Source organism: Arachis ipaensis, chromosome B3, assembly GCF_059453495.1.
Source record: "Arachis ipaensis isolate K30076 ecotype BB chromosome B3, ASM5945349v1, whole genome shotgun sequence".
Classification (NCBI taxonomy): domain Eukaryota; kingdom Viridiplantae; phylum Streptophyta; class Magnoliopsida; order Fabales; family Fabaceae; genus Arachis; species Arachis ipaensis.
Genome location: NC_142438.1, coordinates 41359092 through 41372811, shown reverse-complemented (window position 1 = coordinate 41372811; position 13720 = coordinate 41359092).

Genomic DNA, 13720 nt, shown 5'->3' with positions numbered 1-13720 from the left:
TAGAGGATGAGGAGGTGATTGTTGTCTGCAACCCGAAGAGGAAGAGATCGTCCTCTAGCCCCGAGGGAGCTCTCACTATAATGGAGAGAAACTTCGATGCCGGAAATTTTATTGATTCCCAACTTCTTCCCGGCACGGAGGATTTCTTCCATGGTGGGGATCTCCCTGGTCAGGCGAGGTGGATGTATCGCACCCTTCTTCGTGGAGCTGCCATAGCGAGAAAAGCAGAGTTTGCTTTGGCGGGGACACAATCACTGCAGAGAAAACTCGAGTCCTCTATTCAAGCCAACAATAAATACAAAGTTGAAGTTGAATCACTTCGGGAGCAACTGGTCAAAGCGGAGGAGAAGCTCAAAGCTGCCGAGGAGAAAGCCAAGGTCGCTGAGGAAAAATTGAAGACTTCTGATGCAGCCGTTTCCTGGCTAACCGAGCGAGAGCTGTCTTTGGAGCGTCAGCTCAATGCCGCTCAGGGTCGGGTGGCTGCAATGGAGAAGGAACGCGACGAGGCCGTCTCGTCGGCTAAGGCTGCTCAAGTTAAGGCTGTTGACTTTAAGAAGAAGTATAAGGAGACCGTGAAACAGGAAAAAAATGCCATATTGATGACTGAAGAGGCTCTTAAATCCCAAGTGAAGATCATGGCTCCTGACTTCGACATATCGGCAATTGGGGTCTTTAAGACCATTCGGGATGGTAAAATTGTCGATATGCCGAAGAAGTGATTTTTGTGTTGTATAAACTTTGTAATTTTATAGTTTTGTGAACTTTGTCGTGTAGCTTTGCGAACTTTGTCGTTTTATATGCTGGACACTGTAACTTTGAATTACTTTGCTGAAATGGTAGCCGCTTGGTCGGCTTATGATTATTGTTCGTTCCTAGCTTAATCGGTAATGTGCTTTCATTCTATTTTGTTACTGTTTTGTTGGTATTGGCTTGTCGCTTGTGTTTATTTACCGTTGTGTTGGTAACTTGATGAAGCCGAGTCGTGGCTTTATTGTTGTTATAGCCGCTTACGTGTTAATTTGGGTGGTTCCCGGGGTGATCAGTCCCGGGTTACCGTGTGGTCGCCGCGCTTATCACTTATTATAAGAAATTTGTTAACATTGAATATAAAGGGGAAAAACGAATTTAATCACGTGAACATTAGTTGGCAGTTGGTTAGACCTACAGCGATAATAAGTATTTGACAAAAAATAAATTATTTAATCATAAAGCAACTTGGGTCTTACTGAGCCTGGTAGGCGCCTGTTCGGCGCACTTGGTCTAAGAATAAAATCTTCTTAAGTTATCCGCGTTCCACGTTCTTGGGACCTCCTTGCTGTCAAGTCTTTCCAACTTGTAGGCGCCTTTGCTGACTACTTCCTTTATCTTGTACGGGCCTTCCCAGTTCGCCGCCAGTTTACCTTCCCCATGAGTCGGTAGCCCGATGTCGTTGCGCCGCAGGACCATATCATTTTGTTCAAATTCTCTCCTAAGCACTTTGGTGTTGTAGCGCAAGGCCATCTTTTGCTTCAGCGCCGCTTCCGACAAATGGGCCATTTCTCTAGCCTCATTTATCAGGTCTTTTTCCACAGCTTCTTCAACTCCTCCCAAGAGTAGCCGCGGGCTCAGTTCACCGACTTCCACGGGTATTATTGCGTCCACTCTGTACATTAAGCGAAATGGTGTCTCCCCAGTAGATGACTGCCGAGTTGTGCATTATGACCATAGGACTGAAGTAAGCTCGTCAGCCCATGTCCCCTTCTTCTTATCAAGTCACTTTTTGAGGCTTAGCAGGATGATCTTATTCGCGGCCTCGACTTGCCCGTTGGTTTGAGGGTGTTCCATGGACGAGAACTTTTTCTTTATACCCAAACCGGCGAGGAACTCTCCGAACTTCTTATCGGTGAACTGCGTCCCATTATCGGAGATAACGACCTCGGGGATACCGAACCGAGTTACTACTTGACTTTACATAAACTTTTGACAATTAGACGAGGATATGCTGGCTAGTGGCTCGGCCTCTATCCACTTGGTATAATAATCAATGGCAACTATTAAGTACTTGACTTGCCCTGGCCCGACCGAGAAGGGACCCAGGAAGTCGACTCCCCAGTGTGAAAATGGTCGGGAAGCTGTTAACAGACTTAGCTCGGTTGCTGGCGCCTTGTGAAAATTGGCGTTCTCCTGGCACTTGATGCATTTTCTCACGAATTCTTTAGAATCCTTCATCATCGATGACCAGTAGTAGCCGGCTCTGATGAGCTTCCTCGCTAAGGCTTTGCCCCCGATGTGGTGACCGCAGCATCCTTCATGGACCTCCCTAAGCACATAGTCCGTTTGGTCAGGATGCAGGCATTTCAGCGGTGGTTGGCTCAACCATTTTTAAACAACTGGCCCTGTATGATTGCATACTTATCCGCTTCTCGCCTTATTGCCTTGGCCTCCTTCTCGTTGCTGGGGAGCTTGTCTTTCTCCAGGAAGTCGACGATCGGGTTCATCCAGGAGGGATCTGCCTGGGTCAGATGTAAAGCCACTGCCGGTAAATGAGAGACCGGTTGCCCGTTTCCAGTTTTGTGCTTGCCAGCTTTGACAGGAGGTCCGCCCGTGTGTTCTTTTCTCTCGGGACGAGCTTGATCGTGACCTCCTCAAATTGCTTGCTAAAATCTTTGACTTTTTCTAGATATTTTTGTAGCAGCAAGTCTCTGGCTTGGTAGGTCCCATTTCTCTTAGAGGTTACGACCTGCGAGTCGCTACATATCTCCAACCGGGTTGCTCCGACCTCTTTTGCTAGAGCTGGTCTGCCCAGCAGGGCCTCGTATTCTGCCTAGTTGTTCGACACTGGGAACTCAAATTTGACTGACTGCTTGTATGCAACTCCAGCTGGATTTTCTAAGATGATTCCTGCTCCTCTGAACGTTTGGTTGGATGCTCCGTCCACATGGAGCTTTCATCGTGTGTTCGGTGCCCCGGCCGGATCCCCTGTCACTTCTACTAGGAAGTCAGCCATGGCTTGAGCTTTGATCGCATGACTTGGTTCATAATGTAAATCATATTGGGATAGTTCAACAGGGAGAGTTCAACAGCCCAAATCATCATTCTGCCCGCTAGATCGGGCTTCTAGAGTACTTGTCGGATTGCCTGATCCGTCCTGACGATTACTTGGTGTCCTTGAAAATATTGTCGCAACCGTCGTAAGGAGGTCAGGAGCGCATATGCCACTTTCTCCAGCCTGCTATACCTCAGCTCTGCTCCTTGTAATGCCTTACTCACGAAATATATTGGTTATTGGGTCTTCCTCTCTTCTCGTACCAGGACCCCCGCCACAGCCTCATCGGTTACTGCCAAGTACAAGTACAGTGCTTCTCCATTTCTAGGCCTCGTGAAGACGGGTGGCGTCGAGATTATCTCTTTGAACTGCTTGAAGGCCTGCTCACATGCCGGGGTCCATTCGAACATGATTCCCTTCCTCATCAGGTTAAAGAAAGGTAGAGCTTTGGCCGCCGACGCGCCGAGGAAACGGGATAGCGCGGTGAGTCTTCCAGCCAACCTTTGGACATCTTTCACGCTTCTCGGGCTCTTCATCTGTAAGATTGCTTCGCACTTTTCTGGGTTGGCCTCCACCCTCCTTTGGGTTATCATGAAACCTAGGAATTTTCCAACTTCGACAGCGAAATCACACTTCAACGGATTGAGCCTCATTCCGTGTCGAGGAGAGAGGTGAAGACGCTTTCCAGGTCGCCTATGAGACCGTCAGCTTTGTCGGTCTTAACCAAGATGTCATCCACATATACCTCTATCGTCTTGCCGATGAGGTCTCGGAAGACCTTGCTCATCAGTCTTTGGTATGTGGCTCCTGCATTCTTCAATCTAAATGGCATTACTTTATAGCAGTATGTTTCACCTGGCGTTATGAACGACGTTTTCTCTTCATCCGGCCGATACATTTGTATCTAGTTGTATCCAGAATAGGCATCCATAAAGCTCAGATACCGGTAACCCGCCGCCGCGTCAACAAGAGCGTTGATGTTGGGAAGGGGGAAGGAGTCCTTTGGACATGCTTTGTTAAGGTCAGAGTAATCCACGCACATTCTCCACTTCCCACTGGGTTTCTTAACCAAGACCATGTTTGACAACCAAGTCACGTAGTCGAGTCCCGGATGAAGCCTGCTTCTAGTAGGCTGGCTGATGAGCGGATAATTTATACGCTTTTTGACATTATTTTTAGGTAGTTTTTAGTATGATTTAATTACTTTTTATTATTTTTCAAGCAAAATTTACATTTCTGGACTTTACTATAAGTTTGTGTGTTTTTCTATAATTTCAGGTATTTTCTGGCTGAAATTGAGGGACCTGAGCAAAAATCTGATTCAGAGGCTGAAAAAGGACTGCAGATGCTGTTGAATTCTGACCTCCCTACAATTGAAATGGATTTTCTGGAGCCACAGAAACCCAATTGGCGCGCTTTTAATTGCGTTGGAAAGTAGACATCCTGGGCTTTCCAGCAATATATAATAGTCCATACTTTGCCCGAGTTTTGATAACGCAAACTGGCATTTGAACGCCCACTTTCTACCCTATTCTGGCGTTAAACGCCAGAACTGGCATAAAAGCTGAAGTTAAACGCCTAAACTGGCACCAAAGCTGGCGTTTAACTCCAAGAAGAGTCTCTACACATGAAAGCTTCAATTCTCAGCCCAAGCACACACCAAGTGGGCCCCGAAAGTGAATTTCTGCACTATCTGCAATTAGTTACTTATTTTCTGTAACCCTAGCTACTAGTTTAGTATAAAAACTACTTTTAGAGATTTATTTTATGTCTTTTGACCACCTTTAGGTCTTTTGACCATCCTTGATCAGTTTTATGCTATCATAGATCATATTGTACACGTTTGGAGGCTGGCCTCACGGCCATGCCTGGACCTTCATCACTTATGTATTTTCAACGGTGGAGTTTGTACACCCCATATATTAAGGTGTGGAGCTCTGATATTCTTCATGAATTAATGCAAAGTACTATTATTTTTCTATTCAATTCAAGCTTATTCTTATTCCAAGATATTCACTCGCACTTCAACCTGATGATGTGATGATCCGTGACACTCATCATCATTCTCACCTATGAATGCGTGCCTGACAACCACTTTCGTTCTATCTGCAATAGCTTGAGTGTGTATCTCTTAGCCTCCATTCTGAAAGATCAGAGTCTTCGTGGTATAAGCTAGAATCAATTGGCAGCATTCTTGAGATCCAGAAAGTCTAAACCTTGTCTGTGATATTCCGAGTAGGATCTGGGATGGGATGACTGTGACGAGCTTCAAACTTGCGAGTGTTGGGCATAGTGACAGACGCAAAAGAATCAATGGATCCTATTCCAACATGAGTGACAACCGACAGATGATTAGCCGTGCGGTGACAGCACATTTGGACCATTTTCACTGAGAGGACGGACGGTAGCCATTGACAACGGTGATCCCCCAACATACAGCTTGCCATGGAAAGGAGTATGAATGATTGAATGAAGACAGTAGGAAAGCAGAGATTCAGAAGGAACAAAGCATCTCCATACGCTTATCTGAAATCCCACCAATGAATTACATAAGTATTTCTATCTTTATTTTATGTTCTAATTATATTTTAATTATTAAAACCTCATAACCATTTGAATCTGCCTGACTGAGATTTACAAGATGACTGACAAACCCCAATTTGAGGATTTATCTTGTGATGATTTCAGGGGTTTTATCAATGATTCCACACACTTTCCATATGAAAATACAAGATTTTGCATTCCTTCCCTAGTTTTGCCTCATGAATGAAAACATGCCTGTTTTGCACTAAAATAGATACATCTCTAATCTTCTCTTGATGCCATACGATGCCGTGACTTGTGTGTTAAGTGGTTCCAGGATATAGAGTAGGAATGGACCGAAAGAGAGAAAGAAGACGGGTACGAAGAAAGGAAGCATGAGGATTAAGCCTTGGGAATTTTCGCATAGGCGCGTGCGCGCACCTGGCGCGCCCGCGCGGATACGGCTACGTGGAGCCGAAGCCAAGAGCCGGCTTGAGAAGTGGCTAAGCCAGGATCTTCATGGGCGCGCACGCGTACATCACGCCTCCGCGCACATTGCAAGACGTCTCAACGGCGCGTGCGCGTGCCTTGCGCGTGCGCGCCGATTTGCGAATATGATTTTTTAAAGAAGTCACGTGACTTAGGCGTGGAGGCAGTTGAGGATTCCACTCTTAGAGAAGCACCTTGGCGGGAAAAGCTTAAGAAGACAAAAGGAACAAGGGTTAAGGACACTTTTAGTTCATTTCTTCTAGATCTAGATATTTTTCCCTTTTTTGGAGAGAAGAGAGAGTGAGTTACACTTTTTGGGAGAAGAAGAGGGAGGTTCCAAGCTTCACTAGGGTTCATCCTCTTCTAATTTCTGAATTTTCAATGACTTTTTGGTGAGATCCACTACAATTCTCATTCCACTTTGTTCATGTCATAGATTTTCTTCTCCAATTTCAAGTAGTAGATACAATTGATCAATTCTCATAGATTTAGAATTCGACTTGTAATTTTGGATTCCATCTCTATTTTGGATTTTCATTGCTACTCTTTGAGACTTGTTGTTAGATCTTTGTGTTGCAATACTTTCAATTTGACTTTTCTTCTCATTTTACTATGCCTTTCCTTCTTGCTCATCACATGTTTGATAAAATGACAACACTAGCTATGGAGTAGAATTCTCACACTTGGCATAGGGTTTGGTCTTTGGAAGAAGTTGAATAGTGTATCAATAGTTGATTTGGAATTAGGGATTGCTAGTTGGCTTGGAGTGCACTAAAGCTAGACTCCCATAAGGTGAGGCTAGGACTTGTGACTCAAGTTGATTACTTTCATTTGACCTTCCTCTATACCTAGGGGATAACTAAATGAAGCAAGGCCTAATTGTTGTCAACATTGAATGGACTATAAGGATAGGATTTCTAATGCCAACCCTAAGCCAAGTCTTTTGATAATTGATTGTTTGTTTTTCATAGCTTTGCTAAACCCTTCAAAGAATTCCAACAAAGCTTACTAAATCAATGAGATGCACACTTTGGCAATTCCAAGGGAGAACGACTCGGGAGACTAGTACTCTCGGATATAGATTGTAGATTTGTTTGATGAAGGATTTTGCGTCGGTTTAGACTATACTACGATTGATCATTTGATAATTTCTATACCGGCAAAAATCATTTTGTCAATGACCATAGCTTGCTTCAAGCCGACAATCTCCGTGGGATCGACCCTTACTCACGTAAGGTTTATTACTTGGACGACCCAGTGCACTTTCTGGTTAGTTGTGCGGAGTTGTGAAAAAGAGTTGAGATTACGATCGTGCGTTCCAAGTTTTTGGCGCCGTTTCAGAGATCACAATTTCGTGCACCAAGTTTTTGGCGCCGTTGCCGGGGGTTGTTCAAGTTTGGACAACTGACGGTTCATTTTGTTGCTCAGATTAGGTAATTTTATTTTAATTTTAAGCTTTTTGTTCTTATTATTTTTATTTTCGAAAAATTTTCAAAAAAATAAATTATTCTATGTCTTCAAAATTTTAAGAATGAATTCTAGAGTTTCATGATGATCTGTTGAAGTCTGGCTGGCTATGAAGCCATGTCTAATCTTTTGGACCGAGATTTCAACTTATCATCACAAGAGCTTGTTGATTTCTATCAATCTTGCTGTTGAATGTAATGATATGCTAAAGCTTGGCTGGCCATTGGCCATGTCTAGTGTTTTGGACCGGAGCTTTCACTGAAAGCTTGGCTGGCTAGTAAGCCATGTCTAATTCCTGGACCGGAATTTTAGACTAACATTGCATGATTCCTGGAATTCTCATTAGAAATTTTGAAATCCTTATTTTTTTTTTCCAATTAATTTTCGAAAAATACCAAAAAAAAATTAATAAAATCATAAAAACAAAAAATTTGATGTTTCTTGTTTGAGTCTAGTGTCAATTTTTAAGTTTGGTGTCAATTGCATCTTTTCAATTTTTCTTAAAATTTTCGAAGAACACCCGCATGAAACTGTTCTTCATAATCTTCAAGTTGTTCTTGATGATTTTCTTTGTTTGATCTTTGCATTTCCATGTTTTGTGTCTTTTCTTGTTTTTTATATGTATTTTCAATTTGTTAGTGTCTAAACATTGAAAATTTCTAAGTTTGGTGTCTTGCATGTGTGTCTTTTCTTAAAAATTTTCAAAAATAAGTTCTTGATGTTCATCTTGACATTCAAAGTGTTCTTGGTGTTCATCTTGACATTCAAAGTGTTCTTGCATACATCCTTTGTTTTGATCTTAAATTTTCATGTTTTGCATCATTTTAATGTTTTTCTCTTTCTTCATTAAAAATTCAAAAATAAAAAAATATATCTTTCCTTATTCTTCTCATAAATTTCGAAAATTTGAATTGATTTAAGCATAATTTTTTTAAATTTAATTGTTTCTTATGAGTCAAGTCAAATTTTCAATTTAAAATTTATATCTTTTTCAAATCTTTTTCAAAAATCAAATCTTTTTCATTTTTTATTTCATATTTTCGAAAATTTCAAATTGATTTTCAAAATCTTTTTCTTATTTTTATTTCATATTTTCGAAATTAATACTAACAATTAATGTGATTGATTCAAAAATTTCAAGTTGTTACTTGCCTATTAAGAAAAGTTTCAATCTTTAAATTTTAAAATCATATCTTTTAGTTTCTTGTTAGTCAAGTAATCAACTTTAATTTCAAAATCAAATCTTTTTAAATTTCTTTTTCAAATGTTTTTCAAAATAAATTCCAATAATATCTTTTTCAAAACTTAATTTCAAAATCTTTTCTAACTTCTTATCTTTTCAAAATTGATTTTCAAATCTTTTTTTTTCAATTAACTACTTGACTTTTTGTTTGATTTTAAAAAGTTTTCTATTTCAATCACATCTTTTTCAAAACCAACTAACTACTTTTCTCTCTCCAATTTTCGAAAATCACTAACAATTTTTTTTTCAAAAATCTCTTTTTATTTAATTACTTCATTCAGTTTTCAAATTTTATTTTATCTCTTCTCTTAAATTTCGAATACTTACCAATAATTAAAATAAAAAAATATTTTCCTTTTATTTTAATTTAAATTCGAATTCAATCTCCCTCTCTTATCTCACTATTTATTTATTTATCTACTAACACTCCTCTTCTACTCAAAATTCGAACCCCCTATTCTTTTCTGTGTTCGAATTCTTCTCTTCTCCTTCTTCTATTCTTCTCTTCTTCTACTCACATAAAGGAATCTCTATACTGTGACATAGAGGATTCCTCTTCTTTTCTGTTCTCTTCTTTTTCATATGAGCAGGAACAGAGATAAAGAAATTCTTATTGAAGCTGATCCTGAAACTGAAAGGACTCTTAAGAGGAAACTAAGAGAAGCTAAATCACAACCCTCTGGAGAGGACCTGATAGAAATTTTCAAAAAAGAAGGAGACACGGCCGAACCTAATAACAATGGTGGAGATGCAAGGAAGATGCTTGGAGACTTTATTGCACCCTCTTCTAACTTCTATGGAAGAAGCATCTCAATTCCTGCCATTGGAGCAAACTACTTTGAGCTCAAGCCTCAATTAGTTTCTCTAATGCAACAGAATTGCAAGTTTCATGGACTTCTGATAAACCCATATTTTATGATGTATCTTGTGCTCAAATTGAATGTTTTTATCAATTCTTCACCCACTTATTCATATGAATTGCATGGTTTTACTTTTCCGTTCTTATTATGTGATAAGTGTGAAAACATGTTTCCTATGCTTTAAAAATATTAATTTTAATTATCCTTTATTACCATTCGATGCCGTGATTTGTGTGTTAAGTATTTTCAGATCTCATAGGGCAGGAATGGCTTAAAGGACAGAAAGGAAGCATACAAAAATGGAAGGAAAGCACAAAATTGGAGTTTTGAAGAAAAGGCAGCGACGCGAACGTATGGACGATGCGAACGCGTGCCTAGCGCGAAATGGCATCGACGCAAACGCGTGACTGACGCGGACACGTGCCTTGAGCAGAACGCAAATGACGCGTATGCGTGACTGACGCGTACGCGTGACCAGGAAAACTCCCAGATGACGTGAACGCGTGACCCACGAGAACGCGTGACAGACGCCACCTACAAGAATCTGCAGAAAATGCCCCCAGTGATTTTTGAACCATTTTTCGGCCCAATTCCAAATCCAGAAACACAGAATTTAAGCCAGAGAATGGGGGAATCAAACAACAACTTAGAGACAATTATAATATACACACTTTTAGGTTTAGATGTAATTTTAGAGAGAGAGAGGCTCTCTCCTCTCTCTCAAGTTTTAGGATTAGGATTCCTTTTATTTTATTTTATAATTACTACTCCAATGCCAGGTTCAATGTTCTTTTAATTAATATTTCTCTTCTATATTTATTTATTCCAATGCTTTTGCTTGTTAATGTTCCAATTTAGCTTATGAACCTTTTCATGTCAAGATTTGAATATTCTATTTAATATTATTTGAGGTATTTCAGATTAATGGTTGTCTTATTCTATTTATGATGCTTTCAATTTAATTTAGATTTATGTTCCCTTTTGCTTTGGTTAAGTAATTGGTAACACTTGAGTTATCAAACTCAGCTGTTGATTGAAATTGGAGTTGCTGAGTGATTTGGATCATTCTAAGGCTAGTCTTTCCACAGGAATTGACTAGGACTTGAGGATCAAATTAATCAGTCCACTTGACTTTCCTTTGTTCAGTAAAGGTCAACTAAGTGGGATTAAAACCCAATTCTCATCACTCCTGATAAGGATAACTGGGATAGAAATTCCAATTCTTATACCTTGCCAAGAGCTTTTATTATTATTAATTTATTTTCCTCGCCATTTAAATTACTTGTTCCTTATCACAAAATCCCAAAAACATACAATCTTCCATAACCAATAATAAATCATACTTCCCTGCAATTCCTTGAGAAGACGACCCGAGGTTTAAATACTTCGGTTATAAATTTTATTGGGTTTTGTTACTTGTGACAACCAAACTTTTGTACGAAAGGATTCTCTGTTGGTTTAGAAACTATACTTGCAATGTGATTATATTTTTACAAAATTCTAAATTAGCAGAAAACCAGTTCGTCAAAATGGCGCCGTTGCCGGGGAATTGCAACTGTGTGCCTTATTATTGGTTATTGTAAATATTTTCTTTTACCTGTCTATTTGTTTTTATCTTTCGGTTTTAATTTTCATTAGTTACTATGAGTTCTCACCCCCGTCGCTTTGAGTTTGGTTCTAATATTGTTGAAAGGAATGGAAGCTATAGCAGGAACATGCATCAAAGAAAAAAGAGAGAGAGAAATAAGGGAAGGGGGAGAGAGAAATAGGAGAGAGAAAGAGAGAAAAAGAAAAAAAGGAGAGAGAGAGAGAAAGAGGAAGAGAGAAGGGAGGGAGAGAGAGAAAGAAAGGAGAGAGAGAAAGAGAAAAAAATGGGAGAGGGAAAAGAGGGAGAGAGAGAGAGAGAGAAACAAAATGGAAGAGAGAGAAAAGAGGAAGAGAGAGAGAGAGAAACAAAATGGGAGAGAGAGAGAGAAGGGGGAAGGGAGGGAGAGCAAGGGAGAGGGGAGAAAAAGGAAAGGCATGGAGAGAGAGCGAGAGGAAAAAGAGAGAGAGAGAGGAGGGTAAGAAAGAGGAGAAGGAGAGAGAGAGAGGAAGAAAGAGGGTGAGAGAGAGAGGAGGGAGAGGAGAGAGAGAGAGAAAAAAAAGGGTAGAGCGAGGAAAAGGAGGGAGAGAGAGAGAGAGAAAAGAAGAAGAAGAGAGAAGGGACGAGAGAGAGAGTGAGGAAGGAATTGGGAAAGAATGGGAGAGGAGAGAGAGAGAGAGAGAGAGAGAGAGAGAGAGAGAGAGAGACGAAGAGAGATGGGAAGGGGAGAGAGGGGAGGGAGAGGAGAGAGAGTGAAAGAAAGGGGAAGAGAGGGGGAGAGAGAGGAGAGGGAGAAAGAGGAGGAGAGAGGAAGAGAGACGGGAAGGGAGACGGAGAGAGAGAGAGGGAAAGGAGAGAGAGAAGGGAAAGAGAGAGATAGGAAGAGAGACGGAGAGAGAGAGGAGGGAGACAAAGAGGAGAGAGAGAGGGGGAAAGAGATAGAGAAGGGAGAGAGGGGGAAAAAGAGGAGAGAGAGGAAGAGAGACGGGAAGGGAGAGGGAGAGAGAGAGGCGAAGGAGAGAGAGAGAGACGAAGAGAGATGGGAGGGAGAGAGAGAGGAGAGAGAGGAGAGGAAAAAAGAGGAAAGAGAGAGAGAGGGGAGAGGAGAGAGAGAGGATAGAGAGAGAGAGGAGAGAGAGGAAGGAGACAAAGAGGAGAGAGATAGAGAGGAGGGAGAGAAGAGAGAGAAGAGAGGAAAAAAGAGGAAAGAGAGAGAGAGAGAGAGAGAGGAGAGAGGAGAGAGAGAGGATGGAGAGAGAGAGAGAGCGAGAGGAGAGAGAGGAGGGAGACAAAGAGGAGAGAGATAGAGAGGAGGGGGAAAGAGAGAGAGAAGGGAGAGAGGGGGAGAAAGAGGAGAGAGAAGGGAAAGAGGGGGGAGAAAGTGGAGAGAGAGAAGAAGGGGAGAGAGAAAGTGAAAGGAAAGAGAGAAAGAGTATGTCAAAACTAATTTTAGAGTTTAAATAAAACCAGTTTTAATTTGGTTTAAAACTAAACTGAACCATAAAAACTAGTTTTTAATAAACTGGTTTTTATAAAAACTATGGTTTCAGTTCAGTTTCAATTCAGTTCAGTGAAACCAGTTTTTTTGCACACCCGTACTTATCAGAGCTCCTTGACACCATATATGGTGGAAGCTCTTGTATGCACTCAAGATTGGGTAATAGATGACCCATTTGGACTAATTGAAAATTTTGAAGAGATTGAAAAAGCTGAACAAGGTAATATATATTTTTTTCTTATTGCTTGTTTGTTACTAATTGTTAGTTTTCTATAATTAATGAGATATTTTTTTTATGTAGGGAGAAATTCTTCAACAAATGTTGGCACGCTTGTTTCTCTTGAAGATGATTAGAATATTGTAATGGGCCAATATTGTGTTAGTCTGTTAGATTTGAATTAGTTTATTTTAACTTCATTTAGGTTAGTATCATATTGTATCATATTTTGAATGTTGTCATTGAACAAAAAGTAAGACCATGCTTTAGTTTATTAGTATGTGAATATTTTATGATTCTTTCAACTTTTGATTTAGAGAGAGAGGGGAGAGAGAAAGTAGAAGGGAGAGAGAGGGAGAAAGAGAAAGAGAGGAGAGAGAAAGTGGAAGGGAGAGAGAGAGAAAGGGGAGAGGGAGAGAGAGAGAGAAAGGAAGGGGGAGAGAGAGAGGAGAAGGGAGAGAGAGTGGGAAAGGGGAGAGAAAGAGAGAGAGAGAGAGAAAGAGAGAGAGAGAGAGGGGGTAGGAGAGAGAGAGGAGAGAGAGAGGAGAAGGGAGAGAGAATGGGAAAATGGGGAGAGAGAGAAGGGAGAGAGAGTGGGTGGAGAGAGAGAGAGAGGGGAAGGGGGAGAGAGAGGGGAGGGTAGGAGAGAGAGAGGGGAAGGGAGAGAAAAGGGGAGAGAGAGAGAGAGAGGAAGGGAAGAGAGGGAGAGAGAAGGGAGAGAGAGTGGGAAAGGGGGGAGAGAGAGAGAGGAAGGGGGAGAAAGAGGGGGAGAGAGAGGGAAGGGGAGAGAAAGAGGTGGGAGAGAGAGAGGGG